This window comes from Narcine bancroftii, chromosome 14 (assembly GCF_036971445.1).
Source record: "Narcine bancroftii isolate sNarBan1 chromosome 14, sNarBan1.hap1, whole genome shotgun sequence".
NCBI classification, from domain to species: Eukaryota; Metazoa; Chordata; class Chondrichthyes; order Torpediniformes; family Narcinidae; genus Narcine; species Narcine bancroftii.
The window spans coordinates 18,526,343-18,543,399 of NC_091482.1; the positions used below are offsets into that span (position 1 = coordinate 18,526,343).

General features: G+C 39.8%; 1 protein-coding gene, 1 long non-coding RNA gene and 1 other non-coding gene across 7 annotated transcripts in view; 1 reads left to right on the forward strand and 2 right to left on the reverse strand.

Annotated features, from left to right (window-relative positions):
* Positions 1 to 3,803, reverse strand: part of LOC138749434 (uncharacterized) — a 42,378-nt gene extending 38,575 nt beyond the window's left edge. The window contains exon 1 of the long non-coding RNA XR_011348634.1: positions 3,581 to 3,803. This is a non-coding gene — a long non-coding RNA (uncharacterized lncRNA). The remainder of the gene's footprint in view (positions 1 to 3,580) is intronic.
* Positions 1 to 17,057, forward strand: part of appbp2 (amyloid beta precursor protein (cytoplasmic tail) binding protein 2) — a 299,366-nt gene that overhangs the window by 58,249 nt on the left and 224,060 nt on the right. The window lies entirely within an intron of this gene.
* Positions 672 to 778, reverse strand: LOC138750055 (U6 spliceosomal RNA). Its single transcript, XR_011349045.1, has one exon. It is a non-coding gene; the product is annotated as a U6 spliceosomal RNA (small nuclear RNA).

The window sequence follows — 17,057 nt, forward strand, 5'->3', positions numbered from 1 at the left end:
AGACTCTGATCCAAATGGTAAATAGGTTAGAGAAGGAAGTGGACAGAAGAGCAAGAGATATGTCAGAAAAAATAGGCAGGATGGAGGGGGCCCTGGTGAATATAACAGGGTGACTGAGGTAGAGGAGAGATTGGGGGCAGGGGGGAATAGAATTGCCACAATGTAGCAAGAAATTAAAGGTCTCCTTAAAGAAAGAGATGAGGTATGGGGGAAGTTGGACTTCCTGGAGAACAGAAAATGCAATGTTAAAACAGTGGGATTGAAAGAAGACTCTGAGGGGTGGAATCTTACAGAATTCCTAATTAAATGGATCCCCAAACCACTAAGAAAGGAGGTGCTAGGAATCTCCATTAAAATAGAAAAAGCCTTTAGAGCCCCAATCCCTAAGCCAGGACTGGGACAAAGGCCCTAGTTGATCCTTATAAAGCTAAAATATTTTCAAGATTGTGAAAAAATATTAGGGGTGGCGGCATAAGGGGAAATTCAAAGGGGAGCTCCCTTGGAGTACAGGGGGTTGAAAGTATTCTTTTATCCAGATATTAGTGCAGATCTGCTCAAGAAACGGAAAGACTTTGAACTGGTCAAGCGATGGGCAAAGCAAAAGGTATATGATTGTGTTCTACATCATCCCGCTACCCTGAAAATCACGTTGCGGTGGGAAGGAAACTTTTTTTAATATGGAACGTTTCACGAATTTGCGTGTCATCCTTGCACAGGGGCCATGCTAATCTTCTCTGTATCGTTCCAATTTTAGTATATGTGCTGCCAAAGCGAGCGCGGAAGGAAACTTTTTACAGAAAAGTTAAACCACTGGGTGAAGATGTACAAGTCTGGTATGAAGAAAACAGTAATACCAATGAAAAAAAAGGCAAGGAAAAGATCCACCACATAAAGGGAAACAACAATGAGGATTCCAACATCCAGATACTGGACATAGAATCCATACACCTTCATGAGATGTCAGGTGAGATGAAAGAAGGAAGTGAACTGCAGACAAGGATCCAAATACAGAAGACAATCCAGAACAAGCCTACAATATTTAACCTAAAAGTGAAGCTGGATACTAGATCACAAAGTAACATCCTTCCACTCAGACTCTAACCCCCCCCCCCACCAGATGTTTCCAGAGAACATACTAAAAGAGTATCCAAAAGATGGTGCATTGGAAACAGCAAATGTCACATTAACAGCCTATGGTGGACTCATGATCAAGCAGCTAAGGAGAGCTAAGATCAATGGCTGCCATAAGGGGAAAAATATCCTCTGTATGTTCTATGTGGTAGACGTAGACAGACCAGCAATTCTAGGTCTGGATAGCTGCCAGGAGTTGCAATTGATCTCTGTCAATTATGAGATCCAGACAAAGAAGATATGCCAAAAGCACAGAAACATACAACAAAAAGAGGAAAAGAAGTACCTGCCAGGCTATGGCACACAGTGGGACCAGACTTGTTCACTGAGAATCAAGAGTGGTATTTAATAGAAGGCTGTAACTAATGTAAGTTTCCATTTGTCAAAAGGGTGAAAGACCTGAGAGTGTCAACTATCACCTCAGAAATGAGAGTCCTCTTTGCTGATCAAGGAATACCCAAGTAAGTAATATGTGACAATGGAACACAATTCATGTCACAAGAATTCAAAAAGCTAGCTGCAGAGAATGGATTTGTTTTCACGACATCATCCACATACTACATCAAAGGTCATCCGTACATTGAAAGACAAGTGCAAACTTGCAACACTAGTTAAGTGTCGCAAAACAAAAGACGACCCATACCTAGCTCTTCTGTCATTATGAGCAACATCTTTAAGGGCTGTCATGAAGTCTCTGGCAGAACTTCTAAATGGCACGAGATATAAAACAACTCTGCCAAGCAAAATACACCCTCCAGAAGACCAAGAGGAAACCAGAAGAAGACTGGCTGACAGGCAAGAAGAACGACACCAGTATTATAACAAACATGCAAAAACTTTGCCAGAACTCTTCAGAGGGAAGCATGTGCATATTAAAGAGCCGATGTTGAAAACATGGACCCCACCAAAGGTCACCAGAGAAGATGAGACACCCAGATCATGTGATGAAGCAGAAAGCTTAAATACCAGCAAAGCCTGCAACACCAATATCAAGTGAGGTATCAAGTGAAAAGACCACAACCACTAATACTGAAGCATCAACACAGCAGTTGTCAGGTGAAACACAACAAACTACATCACCTACACATGTACCAGCAACACAGAGCCCAACGGTCACAGAAAAATGCACAAAATGGTGAAGGAACATTCTGCCGCCAGTGCGATATTGATAAGAACTATTTAAAAATAGTTGTGTAAATTAACTTGTGTACAAGTTCAGTTTCTTAAGTTGCACTGGGAAGAAAGTGATAAAAACACACTTCTTCTTTATCTTGAGAAGGAAGGATGTTATATAGTCAGGATAACGTGAACTATTTTGTAACCACATAGGAATACACCTTTCTCACTGTAGCAACTGTAGTCCACCACTGTGGGGCACATGTATATGTCTGTGTGTAAACAGTTTCCTGAGCTGGTGGAAGTCATCAGTAAGTAAAGTCTCTTTTGTTTTTTGAATCACGCATTTCTAAGTTATTTAAGAAGCTTTCAAAGTAGCATAGAGACATAATCTCAGGTGGCACCAGCATATCTACACAAAATAGCATTGGCAGGAGTGGCCAATGCGTCAAAATAATTGGCAACAAGGAGGTCTCGTGAGACCTTGCCTTGGTGGCTGTGGTATTTGGTGTTGTATAATTGAGAGCAAACTGTAGGATGAGGAAGGAGAACAAGTGTACCAGTTGTGGAGGAAACTGAATAGTGTTCAGTGGGGGGGAAGGAGGGGGTGGGGCATGACACCGACCCTGCCTGTATTTAATATACGGCCACAGTGAAATTCATAATTGGTTAAAATTCCCTCCTTGTTATTTTTCCTTTTTTACAGAGGTGCCAGAACGCACCTCCAACAATACTGCACCCCTGAATGTAGGTAAATGACAAGTGCAAAATAAAGTGCAAAATAAATTGCAGAATGCAGAAAGATAAGAAGAGGAGTGGGATGAATGAGATTGTTGCCCTGGGAGTCTGCAAAGAATTTGTCCTCTAAATGGTGCTGTCATTTTGAGTATAAGTGAATGGACTGCCCAATATAAGCTACTCATCCCTGGTTAAAGGTCTGCTGCTGGACTCTAAGTTAAGATCAGTGTCAATATGGGAAGACAGATGCACTTACATCAGTTCATTTCTGATCTTTGCATTGCAAATCTGTAGGTGCAGAAGTCAACAGTGAGCTGACCCACATTCTCCTGCTTGTTATTGTGCGATTTTTTTTTTTACAGAACTGTTGGCTAAAAGTCAGTATGCTTTCCCCTTTTAAGTAAAATAACATCCTGATTTTACACACTGTGCATATGAACTGTGTGGCATATAAAAACAAAAAATAAACTGCTGCTGAGAATCTAAACTAAAAGTAGCAAACAAAAGAAACACTCAGTGGGTCAGACAGCATCTGTTGGGAGAGAGAAAAGCAGATGTTTCAAGTCAAAAACACTTTCATCAGAAATCTGCTTACCCTGGGCAGAAATCCTAGATTTGATGATTAACAGCTGGTAAATTTCTTGTGAGGGCCTGCTAAAGGAGCAGCAATCATGCTTTGCATATAGTTCATGAACTAGACTGCAAAAATTGCTTACGTACTCAGGATCCTAAAGGTCCAATCAGCTCCTTGCCAGAAAGTCAGTGCTGGAACTTGTAAAATGCCATCAATTGAAAACCATGACTGCTCTGGCAGGGAGAGAAATCTGTGAATATAGAAAGTGTTGCAGCTAACACCCTGCAGGCCCAGAAACCATGACAACAGACATTGCATTGTTCCATCTCTAGTTACATAAATTCACACCTAATTTTACCTGTGAAATTCAAATATCCAGCTCTATGATATTAAATTCAGAGAGAAAAAAATTACTGGTTTCATAAACTTTTTAAAGTGGTACTGTTGGCAAAAAAAATTGGCTTTGGATTTGTGGTGATAAGTTTCTTCTATTGTATATAATTATTATTGTCTACTGTATATATGGAGTTGGCCCGCCCACAGATGACTCATACCCTACGACTCCTCCCTCGTGGTCCTGGGGCATATAGATCAAACCACCTCTCCCTTCCTGCCATTCCTATACCTGGATCCGCCCCAGAAAGGTTCTTCTGTATATTAAAGTCTATAGTTTCTTCAGCCTTGTCTCTGTGGTTACTGGTAGTGCCTTACAGGATTGAAATTCCAAAAACTTGAAAATGTTTCTCGATTTTCACACAATATTGTAAAATAATTGTCATGTAATTTTCCCATCTTAAAAGTAAAGATTAAGCAATGTGAATTTTGGTAAAAACTTCTAATTATGCTTTTAAAATTATTTTTACACAGTAGTTAGTGCCTGGAAAGGGCTATCAGGGGTTGCAGTGAAAGAGGTACAACAGTAGCATTTAAGAGACTTCTAGCTAAACTCACGGGGAAAAAAAATAACTACTGGCTACTCTCCCTTATAGCAGACAAAAGGCAATTTTCTATAATATTACCTGTTCTGTACTATCACATGACAATAAAGGAATTGTGAATCTTGGATATATGAAGAATGGAGGGATATCTATCCTATGCAAGCAGCAGTGTTTTAGTTTGATTTGAACATCATATTCAGCACAGACACATAAGCCAAAGGGCCTGATCTATGTCCTGTGCTGTACTTGCATTCATGCCTCATGGCAAATGTGTATTTGTACCATTTGTCTTGAAATCTTGTGTTTTTCACCATTTCTAATAGTGGCCACAAACGCTTTACAAGATTAGTCCTACTCTGTCTCAAAGCGAAACAAAAAACTGCAGATGCTATAATTCTGGAGTGAAACCAGAAAAATGCTAACTGTGTTCCTAACCTGTTGAGTAGTTCCAGAATTCTGTGTTTTGATTGAATTTCTATATAATTTTCTTGGTTTATTGACCCATCTACTCTTGGCCTCATCAGAGAAATCCCATTCCATAGTAATTCTCCCTGTAGCCTCTTCTCCTCTGTAGATATTCCCTATTCTGACATTCCCCTTCTTTGCATCCTAGCCCTCCTCAATAGGTCCCCCCCCCCCCCAATGATCCTCCCACTTACCTCTACAACAGCAGAAATTATAGTGGCCAATTAACCTATCAATCAGCACATCTTTGGCATATGAGAGGAAACTGGAGCAGTGGTCACAGGGAGAATCTTCAAACTCCACATGGACAGTCCCAGAGATCAGGATTGAACCTGGATCAATATAGTTGTGAGGCAATAACTCTAGTAGTAGAGTCCCTATAATATCCCTGCTCTGACTGAATCAACTTTAATCTCTATTAGCTCTTTCTCTCTATTTTATTGCTGAACAAATTTCCTCTCTGTAAAGGGGTATCATATTGTTTGTACTTCTCAGGTTAGTTGTTCTACATTTGGATTAATAGGCTGTTGCAGTGTGGTCCCTCTTCCAACATAATAGGCTGTTGCAGTGTGGTCCCTCTTCCAACATAATAGGCTGTTGCAGTGTGGTCCCTCTTCCAACATAATAGGCTGTTGCAGTGTGGTCCCTCTTCCAACATAATAGGCTGTTGCAGTGTGGTCCCTCTTCCAACATACATAATATGTTCCCTGCTTAAAGAAACAACCCTGATTTTACTTTGTAAATAAAGTTTCCATTGCTACCTTCTGACCAAAAGCTACAGTCACATGGATTTCTTCTAGCTTCTCCTATTATATTTCTAAAAGGCATGTTAGTTAATTGTCTGCTGTAAATTTACTAATTGTTTAGGCAAGTGCATATAATAATCAATGATGGGCACGTGAAAGAAAATTAATTGCAGCGCGAAATAGAAATTAGGAGAAGGTGAATAAGATGGATGGGGTTGCTCTGCTGGGAACCAGTCAATGAGCCGAACAGTCAAACAATCTTCTGTGCTATAATAAATGAGGTTGCAAGCTTCACAATTTGTACTCACTCATCATTTAAGTCACACACCATTCTTCAAGTCTTCAGTAAAAGTGCAATGTCTGGATAAATCCTTTAATGCAACAATATAATTGCCAGTTCTTTGATTTCTGTCTGGCAAGCTCTGATTTCAGAAGAATCTGGCTGTCTGAGAACAAGGTTTGCAAAAGGCTGGTATGTAGGTAATGTAAGTAATGAGGAAAACTAACAAAATGTAATTGAAAGTAGGGAGGATATGCTTTATTTACTTAGGGAACCGATGAGACCACTTCTCGATTACCCCGTGTAATATCGGTCACCCTGTTTAAGAAAGGGTGGTATGTATTGGAAGCAATTGGAGCAGGTTGTGAGGAAATCTTGTGAGGAAAATCTGGTCTATCTACTGGAGTTTAGAAGTGTGATTAAAACAGATAAGAACCTGAGGGGTCTCAATAGAAGGGAATTGAAGGGAATGTCATGGGAGAATCTAGATCTGGGGAATCACTGTTTAAAAAATTAAGACTTTAATGAGGCAAAATATTTTTGAGGGCTTTGGAAACCTCTTCCTCAAATGGCGGAGGAATCAAAGTCTTTGAATATTTTTTTAGGTGAAGGTTGATAAATTAGCACAGGTGATAGACAGGAGCACAGAGTTGAAGTTACAATCAGCTCACCAAGTGATCACTTTTTAAAATTTGTATGTTAATCATTCCTCAAATTATATCTTAACTAATCAGTAACAACTTTTTGTCAATGAAGAACGTCAACTACAGTAAAATCCCTAGTAACCAGCAAAAAAAATTGAGGAAAATAAATTTAAAAATTAAAATAAATAAGAATGAAATAATAGGAAAAAATATTTAGGTTTAAAATTGTAAAAGTAAATGTTCTCTGAAGTAGCAAACTTTGGTGAAGAGGGGAGCAAATATTCAGCCAGTGGAGTGCTTTGGTCATGCTTTGCTTGTAACAACTGTTTGAATAAATGGTTTCACCTGATGAAGAGCTGGTTAATGCCACTCACCATTGGGGTGACTCTCTTAAAGTTTCTCCTCATCTCTGATTAGTGAGAGTCTCCCCAGTCAGAGGCTTTGGGGGAGGGAAGGGAGTTAATTATCTATAATGTTATTATTCATCTTTTGGGTGGTTCTGTGGAGGAGGATGAACCTGCAGATGCAGCAACGGTTAAATGTTTTCAAAGAATGTGACTGAAAAAAAAGTTAAAAGCTTCAAGGTTTATATATTAATACAAGTGAACTTTGTTTAATGCAAGTGCAGTATAATATTTTTGCCTTTTAAACTGCTTATTCTTAATGCAGGTGTTTTAGTTAGGCATTGTCAGAGCAAGTCTCAAGCAACCGGAAAACATCCAACATCTACCCTTTCCTATAGGTGCCAGATACCAAGGGTTTCACTATATTGCACCCCTTCCTTACAGTTTTATTGGTAACTGTATCATGATGTTGCTATGCCTCTATTATAATATTTTATAATAGTTATCATTCAAATAACTACAAATATTCCATCATTAGAAGTAAAATTACTCAAATTTTATTTCATATGAAGAAAAGAAGACGACAAAGAGTGGAGGTAGATGATTGCTTCTCAGACTGGAGCCCTGTGATTAGTGGTGTGCCTCAGGGATTGGTGCTGGGAACCTGGGACTGTTGTTGTTCGTTATCTATATTAATGATCTGGATGATAATGTGGTAAATTGGATCAGCAAATTTGTTGATGACACTAAGATTGGAGGCATTGTGAATAGCGAGGAAGGCTTTCAAAGCTTGCAGAGGAATTTGGATCAGCTGGAAAACTGGGCCAGAAAATGCCAGATGTAATGCAAACAAGTGTGAGGTGTTGCATTTTGGAAGGACAAACAAGATTTCAAGATTCTATTTATTATCATAGTAATAAAATATAATTTCATATTACATGAAATTTCTTTTTAACTGCTGCAAGGCAGACAGATTTGCCACCAGCAAGAATTGCCTAAGCACCTCTTACAGTCTGACACAGTCAGAGAGAATGAAGCAAAAGAAGAGTCCCCCCCAGAGTCACTGATTGTCTGTAGATTCGCTTCCAGTGCTTGCGTAGCCCCACCAGCCACACAGAGTCCAGTTCAAACCATTGGCATTCCTAACTCCAGATCTGAACCTCCAACATGGTCAAGAACCCTTCAGCACCCTCAGAACCTCCTTGCATCCGAGTCCTGATACCTGGTTCCCCTCCAGTCAGTTCAAGCCAGCCTCCAGCAATCCGCAGCCCAGAGCGAGTCTCACAACAGCAGTTTCCAGCCATCCAGAATTTCCGCAGGTTCCTCGCCTTGAGTCGTCAGCAGCCTGCCGCATCTACTGGTCCCTCAGCTGCAGAGCTCCCTCACTGCTCCACCACCGTGGTCACCGTCCCCACAGGTCATCTCCTCCGCTTCTCCCTCTCAGATGGGGGACGGGGATGATCTTCCTATCCTCTGACGCCCGGCTCTGCTCCTCAATTTCCTCGGAGTCTGCAGCAAATGTAAACTATAGAGCATTGAGGAGTGCAGGGGAACAAGGATCTGGGAATATAGATACACAATTCCCTGAAAGTGGTGTCACAGGTAGACAGGACACTTTTGGCATCTTGGCATATATCAAAGTAATAAATTGGGATGTAATGGTGAGGTTGTATAAAACATTGGTGAGGGCAAATTTGGAGTATTGTGTGCAGTTCTGGTCACCTAATATCAGTAAGATTGAAAGAGTTCAGAGAAGATTTACTAGGATGTTGCCGGGACTTCAGGAGATGAATTACAGGGAAAGTTTAACAGGTTAGGAGTTTATTCCTTGGAGCATAGAAGAATGAATGGAGATTTGATAGAGGTTTACAAAATGATGAGGGGAATAGGCTCTTTCCACTTAGATTAGGAGAGATAAATATGAGAGGACATGGCTTTAGGGTGAAAGGAGAAAGGTTCAGGGGGAACATTAGAGGAAACACTCAGAGTGGTGGGAGTGTGGAACAAGCTACCATCTGATTTGGTAAATGCAGATTTTCTTAAGTTTTAAGATTAAATTGGATAGATACATGGATGGGAAAGGTCTGGATGGTTATGGACGGTGCTGGTCAATGGGACTAGCAGAATATGTCAGCACAGACTAGAAGGGCCTAATGGCCTTATTCTGTTCTGTAGTGTTCTATGGTTCTATCGCCACATTCACACAGATTTTGTTCTTATTTTTAATATTTTGACAAATGTGCCTGACCTTCCCTCTTATCCATTTATGTGACCTGTTTATGGATTAACTTTGTGACAGAACCAAAAGAAATAGCTTTTCCTTGGCTTTCTTGGTTTAAGCTACATGAACTTTATTCTAATTGTTTTGGCTGATGCTAACAGAGCAGCCACAGTCTGAGTCTATTCAGTCTCCCATTAACTTTGAATGCTTCTCTATGATTTTGAAAGAGAGTTCCTTGATCTAATAGGTATGTTTGTATAGGCAAATCATGATTGATTGAACCTGAGGCATCACCCATCCCATCTCCCATACTTCATTGAGTCAGAGTAATTTCCTTTGAGCCTCAGCCATCCTCTGCAGAGACAGTTAGCCCTCATTCAAGTTGCATCAGAATGTTGACCCAGTGTCAATGAAACCTGAGAATTGTTATTGGCTCCTTGACAAAGATTATGGGCAACTGAGCATGCCTCACCAATTCATTACCAAAGTATAACTTGATCGTCTCAGCAAAGATGTTATGGTTGATTTCAATTGCTTTAACTGCAAATTGTTTTATATTAATTTATCTAACCATTGCATAGCTCATGCTGCGAGACACCATTCTAGTGTAATCATACAATGACGACAAGGCTTTACTCACTGTGACATCTGATAGTTTATAAATGACCTTCAACTTCCCTCAGAGATCCATTTTAAATGTCAAGGGTACACTATGACTTTATTTCATAAAGTTCTAATGTATCCAACAAGGTCGGGTCAGATACAGCAATGAGCTCTCTGAACCCTTCTCCATTAACAATGGCGTGAAGCAAGGCTGTGTTCTCGCACCAACCCTCTTTTCAATCTTCTTCAGCATGATGCTGAACCAAGCCATGAAAGACCCCAACAATGAAGACGCTGTTTACATCCGGTACCGCACGGATGGCAGTCTCTTCAATCTGAGGCGCCTGCAAGCTCACACCAAGACACAAGAGAAACTTGTCCGTGAACTACTCTTTGCAGATGATGCCGCTTTAGTTGCCCATTCAGAGCCAGCTCTTCAGCGCTTGACGTCCTGCTTTGCGGAAACTGCCAAAATGTTTGGCCTGGAAGTCAGCCTGAAGAAAACTGAGGTCCTCCATCAGCCAGCTCCCCACCATGACTACCAGCCCCCCAACATCTCCATCGGGCACACAAAACTCAAAACGGTCAACCAGTTTACCTATCTCGGCTGCACCATTTCATCAGATGCAAGGATCGACAATGAGATAGACAACAGACTCGCCAAGGCAAATAGCACCTTTGGAAGACTACACAAAAGAGTCTGGAAAAACAACCAACTGAAAAACCTCACAAAGATAAGCGTATACAGAGCCGTTGTCATACCCACACTCCTGTTCGGCTCCGAATCATGGGTCCTCTACCGGCACCACCTACGGCTCCTAGAACGCTTCCACCAGCGTTGTCTCCGCTCCATCCTCAACATCCATTGCAGCGCTCACACCCCTAACGTCGAGGTACTCGAGATGGCAGAGGTCGACAGCATCGAGTCCACGCTGCTGAAGATCCAGCTGCGCTGGATGGGTCACGTCTCCAGAATGGAGGACCATCGCCTTCCCAAGATCGTATTATATGGCGAGCTCTCCACTGGCCACCGTGACAGAGGTGCACCAAAGAAAAGGTACAAGGACTGCCTAAAGAAATCTCTTGGTGCCTGCCACATTGACCACCGCCAGTGGGCTGATAACGCCTCAAACCGTGCATCTTGGCGCCTCACAGTTTGGCGGGCAGCAGCCTCCTTTGAAGAAGACCGCAGAGCCCACCTCACTGACAAAAGGCAAAGGAGGAAAAACCCAACACCCAACCCCAACCAACCAATTTTCCCTTGCAACCGCTGCAATCGTGTCTGCCTGTCCCGCATCGGACTGGTCAGCCACAAACGAGCCTGCAGCTGACGTGGACTTTTTACCCCCTCCATAAATCTTCGTCCGCGAAGCCAAGCCAAAGTAAATGTATCTGGAAGACTGAATTATTTCTAATTTTTAAAAAAAAGTTCTACAAATGCTGAGCTACAAAGACAAGTACTGCTCTAAACTACTTATGATGGGTGAAGAATTAAACTACAAGTCAAGACGTATTTTGGTTTTTTTTTTATTGTGGAGCATAGAAGGAACAAGACCTAAATTAAAATTATAGTTTTATCAAGTGAAATTTATTAAAATAGCATTAGCGGTGGCAAGAAAGTGTATTGCAGTGACTTAGAAATCAGATGCACATTTAAGTATGGAAAGATTAAATACAGAAATTCAAAGTTGTATACCTTTGGAGAAAATTACATAAAATTTATGAAATAAATACGTTACTTTCATTCAAATTTGGAGCCCATACATCCAAAGTTTACGGATAAATATGTAAAAATGTATTTCTGGCCTCTCAAGATCTATAATAATCTTCTTCCCTAAAGCCTATAAATACTATAAGATCCCAATGTGTGAGTCGATCCTTTTTGCAATCCAGAATAATATTATTTTTCTCTATTTCTTTCTTTTTTTTTCTATATTTTTTTTCCATTTAACTATGTATCTATTTATATTATTATATGTTTTTAGTGGGAGGGGGTATAAGAGAGAAGGGAGGGAGGGGTAAATCACAATGTAATCACTGTAATTTCAAATCTAGGGCCATTAGGCCCTTCTAGTCTGTGCTGACATATTCTGCTAGTCCCATTGACCAGCACCGTCCATAACCCTCCAGACCTTTCCCATCCATGTATCCATCCAATTTAATCTTAAAACTTAAGAAAATCTGCATTTACCAAATCAAATTATATGGATGGAAAATTTAAAATAAGATATTTTTTAAAAACTGGTGGATTTCTAATGTTACGAGCCCAGAGGATCCCAAAACCCAGCAGCAAACAATGGCAACTTTGTCTGCCTTACAGCAAGCATAAGGCAATATCATGAAATATTACATGTTCTATACTATTACAATAAAGGAATCTTGAATCTTAAAAAAAAGTTAATTGGACCATATGGCACTAATTACGTTAATTACTAACTGTCTAACAAGTTTGACAAATTTCAAGTCGTGGAGAGTATTTGAGAGATAAGAACACATTGATTTGCTGTTTCGGGCGGGACCACTTGCTTCTGTGGTGGACTGGTTTCCACAACTCTCCAAACAGGAGAGTTTGAAAAAATGGAGAGAAAAGTCGTTTGACGTGAATGCCAGGAAGTGGCCAGATGGAGTTCCAATATATAATAAATATTCATCAAGACAAATGGTTACTTAAACAAAAATTGCTTTTAATGATCTTTAAACATGAAAATAGAATCAAACTTTAACTTATCACTAAATTACTTAACCTAACTTAACCCCCCTTCTAATTCTAAGCACACGTGTATGTAAGTTCAGAAAAGTTCTTTGGTTCACAGTCCAATCTCACCTCACTCCTCCAAGTTCACTGGTTGCAGGCAATTCTTATACTGTGCACAGAATTTAACATTTATAAAGTTCACCAGACTTTGGTGCTTAAAAGGTAAATGGTTACCGCTCAGGAATGTTCTTGTCAGTTTTCAGAGAAAGTTTTGTTGTTTCAGGACATCCATAACTGATGTACTTCTATCAGCCACTCCAGTGTCCTGCTGATGAAATGTGCCCCTTCAGGATTTTCCAGATGATAACCTCTTTCTTTCAGGTCACTACAGAGTTCTTTTTTGTTTCTCTTATTCCAAGTGAAACATTAGACAGCCAGTCCTCTCCTCTTGCATGAACCACAAGGGCTTTGACCAGGCTGTCTTCAAAATGGGCTTGTCAGCTTGTCCTGTTCCCATCCCAGCTACTTCTGCTGGCTGTAACACTGTCAAATGATGTCTGTCTCCATTTCTCTCTCTGAGAGAGAAAGCCTGTTGCAAAACCACATGACCCTCTTACAACAGCAAGCTCTCTTCCAGACAGAAGTGGCTCCAGTATGCTCTTTCATTGTTGCCTTTGGTAAACAACAATCCATTTGTGAAGTCTCTTGAGCACTCTTCAAATCTCTTGCAAAAGCTGGGGAGCCGATATGTCTAGCATGGGCAGAGCTCCAGTATTTCAAATAAGATCTGCTTTAAAGTGTTTGTATGTGACCTACTCTAACAAACTTTTCCCAATTTACCTCCCAAAAACATATCTATATACTCTGTCACACCTTTTATAAAGGAAGTTAGTTTTGATAAATTCAAAAGAATTATAAAAGTAAGTGTTTTATAAATTATAAGAGGGCTTCTCCTGAAACAACAGGTTGTTCCATTCACAACTGAACTTAACCTTAATATTGTTCTTTCAGGAAAGACTGCTTCCTCAAGTTGAATTATTGCTTTGGTCAATTTCGTTGCTTCAAACATAAACAGTATAGAGGACTGATCAATGGTCAATTACAAGAAAAAAATAATTTTGTCTTAATCTCTACAGATTTTACCTGATCTATTGTGTATTTCAAACATGGTTTCCCTTTCAGAAAATTATGTTTGCTCTACTTGATTATCTTGAATTTTCCTGTGTTCTGCTATAACGCCTCTAATAATAGCTCTCACATTTTTCCTATGATGGATGTTAAGCTAGCTGGCCTGTAGTTCCCTGCCATCTGCCTCCTCCCTTTTTTGAATAATGGAGTTACCTTTGCAATTTTCAAATCTAATAAAATCTTTCTTTCATATAGAGTGTTTGAAAAATTAAAACCAGTGTATCAACAATCATCTTGTTTCAAGACTACACAGAAATTCTACTTCTGAACAGTTCTGTTCCATAAATATATCACATAGACAGAAATATTAAACAGGATATGAATCATCATATTTAGAGAAATGCACACCACTCAGTTGAAATAATTAATATTTATTATCGACTCCTGTGACCAAAGGTTTTCATAGGGCAGTCAGTGAAGATTAATTAATTAGTTTAATTATCCAATTTCCAGTAAGCACAAGAACACAGAATTAAAAAAGCATTGAAAATAGGGCAATAAATCATGCCACACCTCTATTGCAATAGTCAATTTGTTTTCTGGAACTCTTTGGGATCTAAGAAATAAGCAGAGAAATTTGATAATAAGAAGTTACTTTATCATGCACTTCAGTAGTTTTGAAAAATAAATCATGAATGAAAATTGGGGACTTGTATCATGGTTCATGATGTCCATAATTTTCATTCTGAGTTCCTTAATGCTTGTAGGAGGCCCGGGATAGATTGATATCCCAACACATGATTGGAAACCACATCAAGAATTTTCATTCACAGGGAAATAACTTGAGCTGTCCAATGTGTCTCCTTTGCTACATGTAAATGGGACCATGAGTCAATGCTGGGAACCCAATTCAGTAGACCCCATTTATTGGTTTAGATGGTCTCCATTAATTTCTCCCCATCACCACTCCTGACCTTCCAATACATTAAGTTCAAGACTATTTGCCAATTACACATCACTAAATATAATTAACCCTTCCATCCAGTTATCAGACAGCCATTTCATCAGCTCTTCCACTACTCACTACTCATCCCTGACCCTATATCACCATTGCAGGCTTCTTTCCAACCCAATCACTCATTACCCCACCCACCACAATAGTTTGCACCTGACCAGGTAGGCCCTTGTGATGGTACTGCTGCAGTCTTGTAAAGTGCTGCATTTTAGGGGTCTGATAAGTCAGGTGTTACGATCCCAAAGGACCCCAAAACCCAGCAGTAATAGAAATTCACCAAGACAAATAGTTACTTAAACAAAAGTTGCTTTTAATTATCTTTAAACATGAAAACTAGATCAAACTTCAACTTATTACTATTAACTAATCTAACTTAATCCCCTTCTAATTCTAAGCGCACGTGTATGTAATGTGTGTGTAAGATCAGAAAAGTTCTTTAGTTCACAGTCCAATCTCACTTCTCATTCCTCCAAGTTCACTGGTTGCAGGCAGTTCTTATACTGTGCATAGAATTTTAAATTTATGAAGTTCACCAGGCTTTGGCGTTTGAAAGGTAAATGGTTACCAGTCAGGAAGGTTTTTGTTGGTTTTCAGAGAGAGATTTGTTGTTCATTGGACACAAACTGATCCCTTCTAATCAGCCACGTCACTGTCACTGGTGATGACCTATAATGTGGATCCTGCGGTACCTTTATGCAAAGCTGAGTTGGGAGCCAGCTTTCAGAGCTGAAGGAGGCAGGGCGAGTGGTGCAGTAGCACCACTCACCAATGTGACCTCAAACATACATGTTGAGAAGGCAAAGCAGTCTACACTAGAAATTGGTGACTGAAGAGCAGGTAAGAGCACTAGTGAAGATCTGTGTAAGCAGTTTTAAGACTCAGGCAGATCTCCATATGGGTTTTTTTTAATTTGCACTCCTGGGTCACAGGTGTATGGCATCATCACAGCATCATCCCCTTTGGAGGTGCATTCAGCACCCTTCCTTTTACAGAAAAGGTGGAACAACTTCACCTCACCTCTGAGTCTACCCCTCTAGGCAGATAGAAGATGGTGCGAGTTCAACCAGTCAATCCTCCTTTGGACCTTTTATGAAGGTAAGTGAAGCGATTAAAAGACAGAGAATATCTGTCTTTACAATCACTTTTTTTCCCCCCCCCCACTATAAAAGGGCCTAATGACTCACAGAGAAAGCCCCAAGTGATACCACAGTAAAATATCAAATATGTTTGAAATATAGAAGTAGAACAAAGGGCAGTTTTAGCAAAACTAATTTATTTTTATTTGTAGGACATTAGGGTGGAAGTGCAGGTTGGCACCTGAGGTAGTATTAGATTAAATCCTGAGTTCCCAGTTTCAGCTAATTTTGTCTTGGAAACAGCCTTCCTGGCTGATACAAGAGATGAATTGCAATGGCCAGGATAATAAAGTCTTCAGGAGTTATGAGACCTTAACACAATTTAATCTGAATTAAGAGTCAATGGAAACAGGAACTCATCAATGTAAAAACTGAACTGAACATACTGAATGATCAAAAGGAAATTAAATGAATTTTAGTCAGCCATAGAAATGGAGGGAAATTCTTTGATGCCAAATCATTGTTACTAATGCCCAATTAACCTTGGCAAAACAGTACAAATAGAAAACATGATTAAAGAAAACTCTAACAAAAGAACATACGTTTTATGTGCACAGATTCATTTGGAGTTTGCTATGTGAACAAATGCCTATTATATGGAAAAATTGCTGCAAAGTACTGAAATTAACCTTTAAATTTAGAGTAATTATTTGTAAGTGTGAGGCAACAGTGAATTAGCTGGACAAAAGTGAACCTTTTTTATAATTATTTTTGCGAAAAGTAATTCCATTTCAAGAGAGTATTTGAATAAAGACCAGTTATTTGAAGTTGTTCCTTACCCTCCACATTCAAAACAAAACTTCCTTTTGAGGAAAAGCACTTGCAGTCACCACATTTCAATCATATTTAAAAGGAAATTTTATTTAAAATGAATACAGTAAGATCATTTTAGTGCATGACAAATGGGTTGTTCAACTGCTGTTAATTCTTGCAAAACAGAAATGCTGAATGTAGCTAATTTTTTATTTTCTACAATTTATCTGCTTTAGGGGGAACATGAGGGGGAATTTCTTCACTCAGACCCCTTTCATACCGCCAAATAAAGTGGGTTGAACCAGCAATTTAGCAGGTCCATAGTGGGTAATGTGGTAGTGTCAAAGGTTCCAACCAGGCAGGTGGGTAAAATTCAACCAGGTTCTGACTCTTGGTAGGGGGTTGTATCAGAGCCCAGCCGGGTTAACTCAGCATTGACTCTGTGGCAGAGTGAATGGTCAACCTGCTCAACGGGTAACATTAGTGACATCAGTGCCTGTGTGTGTGCATCAGACTAGCGGGAAAAGTTC